The 7,893-nt window shown below is 37.0% G+C and overlaps 1 pseudogene; it reads right to left on the reverse strand.

Annotated features, from left to right (window-relative positions):
* Positions 1–7,292, reverse strand: part of LOC107196709 — a 17,769-nt pseudogene extending 10,477 nt beyond the window's left edge.
* Between the last annotated feature and the right edge of the window lie 601 nt (positions 7,293–7,893).

Below are 7,893 nucleotides of genomic sequence, written 5' to 3' on the forward strand. Positions count from 1 at the left end.
TAGAAATGATAGAGATATAGAGAGAGAAATAGAGTAAGAGAGAGAGAGAGAGAGAGAGAGAGAGAGAGAGAAATTTCTCTCTCAAGGGATATAGATGATGTAAGAAAAGAATGCATTCAGTTGTGAAGTTCATCAGTGACCAACAGAGCCATGCTGGTCTGAGACAAAAGCAAAAATGTACATCCCTAATACACTTGTCAACATAACCTTCCATATTTTGAACCAAGTGTTAAAAGTTAATACAAGTTTTACAATAAAATATGATGACTACGTATAAAGCTCCTGACTACTCAGTCTGTTTGCACACCATTGTGAATCCTTGTGAACTTACACTGCACAGGAACCTGGGAACTGCCAGATGGCAGGAATACTATCGTTTGTGTTGCACAATAACGTGAAATCATAAAGCAGTCTATTTTTATTTAAAATTTCACTGTTTTGTTTATTATGCATTTTAAATAGTGCATTAAAATATCATTTATATTGATTACTGAGTTTATTAACATCCCTTCAAGTTTTATACCTGAATTGGGTGGCATACTCACCTCACTTTAACAATGGACTTAATCTAAAAGCAAGGACATCTGGTCAGATAATTATGGTTAATAGTGGAGATAATGGGATTAGGACTATTCATCACAATTTAGGAAGTGCATTAAGTCCTTAGGAAAGAGCTGTAAATAGAGATGATGTAGCTAACATGAAAACATATATTAAAGGAACATTCATTTATTCATTCAAGCAGAAAAATTTAAATATTCAAAACACTAATTTGAATTTTAAAAGCTCCATATTTACTTTTCTGACACAATTTTTTTCTAAAGAATCCTGTAGTCTAATTTTGCTTCAACACTTTGTGCGTAAGAAATCATACTTACATGAGTCGAGAAGCATCAAGTTAGAACATATTCTCGAGTGAGAAAGAGGGCTGACTTTTAATGTAATTTAATTAGCACTTAGAATAAGTTTGAGTGGGAGACTATAATTCAGTGTCACTTTATTATTAATTTTGAGTCATGTCAATAAAATGTAATCTTATGACAGAGGTGCTTGATTGTTTCTTTGTTGCGCAAAAACACAATAATTGTGCATATGCATTTTTTATTAGCACCTCATTTTCCATGAAGCCTGAAAATATGAAACATTTTTGCTGAGGTCCTTTTAACAGTATCTTGAATGCTTCATCTTCATTTTGTTTATCTGATTAAGTATTCCACTAGAATGATGTTTGGTGTTTAACAAGAATATTACAAGTCAAACCCAGATCAGTGAGTTTGCTACTTTATGATTCTCATTCTGAGCTCCTATTCTACCTAGGCATATAATCTGTGAAGAAAAAGTTATATATTTAAGGAACAGGTATTCTTTTTTACTAACTATTTCATTAGTTTATAAATCCAAACTATTCAAAGTTGTTTGTTTGGGTCTTCTCTTTAGTTTCTTTAAAATTTTATGTACTTTTGTTGGGTAGTTAGGTAGCCTGAGCCACAAGAGTGAAGGCCCAGCTCTGTAAGCATAGAAATGACAACACTGACTGTCCAACCCAAAAGGCTGCCCCTAGGACCTCCCAGAGAAAACTCATTTTTCAAATAACAATCCTACATCCTGGAGTATGAGGAAATAAATGACCATAGCATAGCAACCGGTTTAGACCAACCACAAACATTTGCCCAGTAAGGACTACTCTGGCCTTCTTTTCACCGAAGCTTCATTATACTATTATTATAATGTCATGCATATGCCCCAAAATTCATAAATCTAATTATAACAGACTGACTTCTGGGTAAAGAATGCACAGTTGACAATAGGCTAAATAACAGCCAACTATCTATCAACATAACCTCACACATCGATCAGCTAGTACCACCTTTGTAATGTCCCACCAAGGCCCAGATATATGACAGACCTCCCCACCTCTACGAGGCTATGGCCCTCTTTGGTGTAGCCCATTTCTCTTTTGAAATGTACTTCAATAAATCTTACTTTTTCTCAGCTTCCCTGATCTGTAATTCTTTACCCCAGTACCATCGGGACAACAACGGGCTTAGATCACCAACAACGGTAACACTTTCTAGATTATAGATATACATAATTACACATATTACTTAAAATTAAAATGTTACTTAACAGCTCAAGTGTGAGACTTTTCCAATTTACTCCCTTGTTATAGCTAACATTGTATTTTCAAGGCAATATGGCTTTGGACAGCCTAGCATATGTTCTTCCATTTGCTGGCATTTAAGGGAGTCAGTAAATAATACTCATGGCTTCTATTCTTGTGTTCGAAACTGGTTGAGAGATCAGCACAGCAGTCAGACAGATGGAGATAAATATTTTAACCTTTTTTTTTCCCTGATAAATGCTTATCAGAAATATGTGTTTTTAGCTCTGCACAAAATGGACAGTGGTACCCTAGAATTCAGCAGACTTAGAGGTTGCACCAAAACCTGCCCTATAAAATAAATGACATGGAAAGGATTCCTCTTCTTTTTTTAAGTTATCTATCAGGAAATCCATGGCTCCTCCCTGGAGGGAATAAGTGGCGATACAGTGACTAGGGGGGTTTCTTTAAAGAGTAATTCTCAAAGTGTGATCAGAAGAATCCTGGGGCCTCCTTTTAAAGGTCTGCAAGGTCCTCCCTTCCAACCGCATATCTGTGTGAGGCTGCATCCTCTTCAGGTACTTCAACTAAAACAATAAATGCACCTGAGTGAATGAGGAGAAAAATCTAAAGACCCAGCTGTCTTCTATTAAGTTAAGACATTAAAGGTTTGCCCAAAAAAAAGGTAAAATGATGCATCTCATCCCGCTAATTTTTTGGTTTGAGAAATGTAGTTATTTTATAAAACTGTTATGTATGTTAACATGTTAAAATTTATTATGTTAATAAATATATAACTACATAATTTTTTAAATTTCTTGGTTCCTTATACAGAAGATATAACTCACAGAATCAAAAATTCTTTGGTGGCCTCAGTAATACTTAAAAATGTAAAGGTGTCCTGAGACAGAAAGTTCGAGAACTATTCTTCTAATGGAAGATCCTTTATTTAGAAATATGAGTGGAAAATAACTACCTTTGTTCTTCTAATTCTCAGCGTAAGATATTAGGGATATTTGCTTCATTGCAGACTATTTTTTAAGATACTAATATACTAATCAAAAGTATAAGAATTCATTGAACTTTTTTGAACAGATATTAGTAGTCTTCGACATTAGTTCATGGTGAATATTAACTAAAACTCTCTCCTTGACCAAATTCTAATCTTCTCTGAGCTCTCTTTTTAACTAAGATTCAAATGTGAACTTCTTTGTCCAACCTGTCTTTGCAGGACCTACACTGCCCAGTCGTAGAGAGAATTCTAAGTCAGTTTTTCAAGAACCCCTCTATCCTGGATATCTGATCAAGTTCCTCGTCCACTACCTCTGTTGTGTAAGTCCTTGACTTGCCTTTAGCAAGAATTCTGTAAAGCCAGTTTAGCAAGGATCTTCCTACCCTTGATGTCTCGTCTTAGCAATTTTTAATCCACAGACCCCCATCACCCTGTACCATGCCTCTAAGGCCTCACATGTCCTTGTATTTGGACTTGAGCTTGATCTTTCTCCCTATTGTAATACTCCGTTGCAATAGTCTTGAACAAAGTCTTTCTTATCATTTTAACAAGTGTTAAAATATTTTTTTCTTTAATACTATCTGAGGTAAATTTTAAATTTTATTTGCTAACCTTGCTTTTTCAGTATTATGTCATTGGCTTAAACTGAGGAACATAAAAAACAAATTGCTAAAAAAGCAAGTTTCCCCTAGAAAACTTTATTTCTTTAACAATTTTCATATAAAATGTAATTTAACTTTTTAAAAAATTACAACATAGTGCTATCTTTGAAAGGACCCGGGAGAAATATCTCTCAGGTCTCAGCAACAAAGAACATTGTACTTATTTTAATCCACTGACTTTTCCTTACATTGTAGAGGTGGTCAATCAAGTCCTTATCCTCAGACTTCCTTTTGCTGACTGCTAGAAAGTTTAGGCCAAATTTGTAGTCCTCTATTAAATACTATTAAGTACTGCTCAGCATAAGGAAATTATTGTATGCATGCTCATTTAATTCCTAGATCCAGTTTAGCTTCTTCACTCTCATTTTGTTCTCTATTTATATTAATTTACTCTGTTATCTACCCTATCTTTCTTGCTTTAGTTTTTTTAAGCCGTTTAAAATCTTTTCTAGAAACTGGCAAATTTTCAAGAAATAGTTTAAAAACAGTAAGCTGAGTGAATCACGGGGGCTGAGAAAGCAGTGGTTTTGAACTCATCCTATATCTACATTGTTAGTTATTATCTTCCCGTATTTCTGGGTTAAAAAACAAAGGAAGAAACAAACCTATGTAAATTTGCAAGGCTAATGCTTTTAAACTAATTAAACATGGGGACCTCGGGGTTTTATTTGTTCCCCCCACCCCCATAATTAGTCTAGGATGCCTCTGTCACAGAGTGCTGCCACTTTTTCATTCGGAAATTTTACAGATCAGTGATATAAATGCAAATATAAATGAAAAGACTTAAAACATCCAAATTCCTATCTTGACTAATTTACTAAAATATTCTCCCATATTGATCTTTTTCCTCCCTCTACACAAAAGGTATTTATTTCTTTATTGAAAAACTCATTACATATGCTTGTACAATGTCAATTAGCCATGATGCAACACGAATTTTATGTTTGAGCTACAATGAATTTCTAAGAAAATCTGTTGTTTTCAAGTCTGAGGCTGCAATTGGAAAGAATCCAAATCATTACCTAAATTTACATTCTATTGTTATGCATGAATCTTTTTACAACTTCCTATAGGGTATTTAGAAATAAACAAAAGTTTTGTTTTTTCTCTTTGCTTCCATTGTGCTAAAATCTTTTTATATAGCTAGCATTTGGGGGTAAAAATCTAAATTAGGAGGGAGAAAGAAAACAAAACTAAATCTCAGAAGAAACTCTACATGGAAAGGAAGGAATTTGGTTGGTTGGAATCAGAGCTTCCTTGCAGCATCAGAAGAGAAACCAAAATTAAAAGTAACAGTAGAATCTATGCTTTGCTATAAGAGTATTTGCATTGTTTGGGAATTAATTTAGCCAGTTACATCTCTATAATTTTTGTATTTGAAATCCACTTCTTTAAAAATACTATTTACTTTATAATGAAAAATCAAGCAATTGAGAAAACACTGTGGGGAAGAGGAAAAATTCCCCTTTCCCTCCTCTGGTTCTTTTGCTGGTCAAATAATCAGATCAACAGGAGTCAGACTGACAAGAGAAACTCAAATTTAATCCCATGCACACTTAAAACCCACATACCTAAGAAAGTCAGAGATTTCGCATACATAAGAGATTCAGAGATAGAAAGGGGCATTGAGGTATGTAAGACATTCTGAGCTAGGGATAAGGTAAGATGACTTTGGAGCTTTAAAATGTCATTGCTGGATGATAAGAAGAGCAGACATTCAGTAATTAGTAGTTTGCCTGCCCTATACATAGGTCAAAAGAAGTTGTCTTTGATAATCTCTTATAAGCAAGGCCTTTAATTCAAATTATTCGAGGTGGTTAAGGTATGAGGGCAGAAGTTTCTCTTGAGTCTGAAGCCAAACTTGCCTTTAGCTCAAAGTAACCTGCATTTTACTCAGGCACATCCTGGGGTAGCTCATTCTGGACCTACAATACCATGAAAGGTTACTGTCTCACAGTGTATCCCCCAGAAAACAGATTCTGAGATTGCTATCTGCGTGAAGGAGATTGATGGGGAAGTCACACCACAAAAAACACTTGTAAAGGAGTGAGGACAGCAGGATTGGAGAGAGGAAATTCTACTGAAATGCAGGCACAACAGAGGCTTCAGCCAATCCCACAGGGAGTTCTGGATCTAAATATACCTTCAGAGTTGTGACAAATTATCTCAAATTAAGGCAGGAGCCCAGTCATTGTAGCTCCAACATGGTCAAGTCATTAGATGAAAGCTGACTGATAGAGGAGGACATAGTGGTGCTTTTCATCTGAGGGCAATTTTGGAAGCAGAACTCAGCTCTGAGCTGTTAGCAAGCAATGAACGATCCAGGCAGCTGGGGTGATGGTCTTGATCCCCAGGGGGCATCTGAGTGGCACGCTGCATTTGTGAGTGCTTAGATCCACTTGCTTTGCATACATTTACTTCAACTAGGAAAAGTTTCTTCAGATTCCTGGTTGGTCTCTTTCCCCAAGGAGATTTGCAAGAAAAAGATTAGTAGGATAAACTATAGTCTCCACTTTGTGGCTAGTTTTGAGGCCACAAGTGATACTCATCTTTTTTCTCCTTTACTATCCATTCTAGATTTCCTCTTCCTAGTACCTCTGCTGGTCTAGATGGCTTACCTGATGGGTTAACCCTGATCCTATTTTTGAGGTGTCTTTTCTCCTGCCACCATATCCTTTATGAGGTCATGGCTGCTGTATCTATCCATTTTCTATCACAATTGGGCAAAAGAATTGGGATCACTTGAATGCTAAACATTTTCTTCCTTGCCTTGTTTACCTAACAGGGACCCTACCTCCTCCTGAGGGACAGGATTAATTCCACCTATGACAATGGTGACTCAGTTCCTTCCTTCCTGTTAGTCTCTTTGCACAAGGTGCTCAAAGAGATGGAAACCCAGCCGCAGCTAAGTGTTTTATGGGAGATTTGTCATGTTTCCTGGTGGAACCAGCACATCTAGACCTGCAAAGCCTAGACCTGCAGATGACAGAAGTACACACTCACCAAGTGAATCACAGAAGTGATGGTAAGTAAGGACTACTCCTATTTACTCCCTTTGGCTCCCAGAAACAGGCACAAATATTCTATCTACTGGGAACAGAGAACCATATAAGCAGCAGTCCCCAACCTCTTTGGCGCCAGGGGCCAGTGCTCCCATGAGAATCTAAAGCCTGATGATCTGAGGTGGAGCTGAGGCAGTGATGCTAGCACTGGGAAGCAGCTACAAATTTAGATGAAGCTTCACTCGCTTGCCCACAGCTCACCTCCTGCTGTGCAGCCCAGTTCTTGAGGCAACAGATCTGTACTGGTCACAGCCTGGGGGTTGAGGACCCCTGCGTAGAAAGATTGTTGATTTAATGTGTGTACTACATCTTAGAGAACAAAATCCAATCTTTGCAAGACATAATCCCCAAGCTGGCACCTGAGTTATCCCTTCAAAGTCTTTTCTATCACTCTGTCAGGCTCTCACCTTCTGGGAGGTGCAGTCTGTGCTAGAACCAACAGATGCCATAGTCATGGGTTCACAACCTCACCTAATTTGCACTAAAATGTGTTCTTTAGTGCTGTCATTGTATATAGAATTTCATTTAAGAGGATCAAATACTCTCTAAACCTGGAATAGCAGTGCTGAGCTCTACAGATACAAAAGGGTTCAAAGTAATCAACTTAATCGCAGGTGTCTAGTAGATTTCCTGAAAGGGTGGTGATATATTGGTGGATCAACGTTGTTTTTTGTTGTTGGAAACTGGATATTTGGCAGCAGCTATAGATAGGTAATCTTTGGTAAAAAAGAGCCCATGCTGTAAAGCCCATTCAAAGCTCCATTGCTACCTCCATGGCTATACATTCCATGTGCCCACTGTGCCAGCTCTGGGGTGGCCAATGACAAAGGCAGGTTGATGTCAACTAGCTAAATAATTTTTTCACATTGGTTATTTAACATTCATTCTAGTGCAGGTACTCTCTGGAGAGCTTGACTATGTGATACAAAAATACTTAATGTTCACTCCTACAAGCTCATTCACATGCTCCTTCCCCAGACCTCTTTGTCCTTAATCTCCAAATCTTTCTCTTTCCAGACAAGCTATCCTCAAATGTCCATTGTTTTATATATTCTA

Source organism: Pteropus alecto, unplaced genomic scaffold, assembly GCF_000325575.1.
Source record: "Pteropus alecto unplaced genomic scaffold, ASM32557v1 scaffold79, whole genome shotgun sequence".
NCBI classification, from domain to species: domain Eukaryota; kingdom Metazoa; phylum Chordata; class Mammalia; order Chiroptera; family Pteropodidae; genus Pteropus; species Pteropus alecto.